General features: G+C 37.2%; 1 long non-coding RNA gene across 1 annotated transcript; it reads right to left on the reverse strand.

Moving 5' to 3' along the window:
• Positions 1–217: 217 nt before the first annotated feature.
• Positions 218–758, reverse strand: LOC119314987. The gene is made up of 2 exons (XR_005152525.1): positions 621–758; positions 218–503 (listed from the first exon to the last, which is right to left on the reverse strand). It is a non-coding gene; the product is annotated as an uncharacterized LOC119314987 (long non-coding RNA).
• Positions 759–1,090: the final 332 nt, after the last annotated feature.

Consider the following 1,090-nt stretch of genomic DNA (forward strand, 5'->3'; position numbering starts at 1 on the left):
GGCCAGGGGTGTTGTTTGAATAGACCCACTCAATTTATATGGCTTGTTCCCTATAATGACTATGATGAGGGATATTCTATGGCTTGTTCCATAGTGGTGTGGGACTTCCAATCTTTTTGATTAATTTCTCATTATTTGACATGATAATAGTTATTTATTTTTCTGTGTCGTGGCGATAAAATGATTTTAGTGACACAACGGAAAAACAGATACTAAATCAACAATTATTAATAGCTTATTATTAATTTACCTGTATGAACTGAATCAGGTTTCACACAAACAATGTAAGCATTCACCTTCACGCAATATTTCTAGTACATATATAAACTCATTTCATGGTACTTCTCAGTTCTTTGTGCAACAGCATGTGCTACTACTTCCTTCAACGCAACTACTCTTATCCTTGTCATAACCTCGGTTAACACAGTTAGCTTTGCACGCAATGTTGCCACTAGCTCGGTCTGGTGGCGAACAATAGTCCACAGTTGTACACAGGTCAGTATCTGTGCACAAATCACAATAGAGATACCTCAATCAACACATATAACCCACCAGGAAAATATATGTTTGTGTATACAAATACGAGTGAAGAGATTATGAAAGAAAGAAGAAAACCATACCTATGTAACGCCCTGCTGCTTGACATGAGAAGATAGTGGTGGCCATGGCTACAAGAGCTACCAAGCATAGGGCCTGTGTGTCGTTCCCCATACCGGCCATGGGAGATAGTTAGCTATTCCTTTTTTGCTAATGTTGTTCGTTGATTTTTCCGAATTCATGTTCTTTGCCTAGGTGCTTGTGTTTATATTGAGGGACAGCTAGCAGTCTTGGAGCTTAATACAGAAGAAAAACTTGGAGTAAATTTATTTCTTTCCTCCTATAGCTTTGTAGTAAATAAATGCCTCTTTGTACAAAGGCTTGCTATAATCTCCACAATAAATTCTTGCCATTTAATCATATTATGTATTAATGCTTCCTTATCTGCATTGTGTTAATGCTTCCTTATCCTCATTAATACATGCTTGGTATATGAGCCTATTATACATGTGGTTTACTTTATCCCATGGTAGTTCTGATATACAGTGCCCTC

The sequence above is a fragment of the Triticum dicoccoides genome, chromosome 6A (genome assembly GCF_002162155.2).
Source record: "Triticum dicoccoides isolate Atlit2015 ecotype Zavitan chromosome 6A, WEW_v2.0, whole genome shotgun sequence".
Classification (NCBI taxonomy): Eukaryota; Viridiplantae; Streptophyta; class Magnoliopsida; order Poales; family Poaceae; genus Triticum; species Triticum dicoccoides.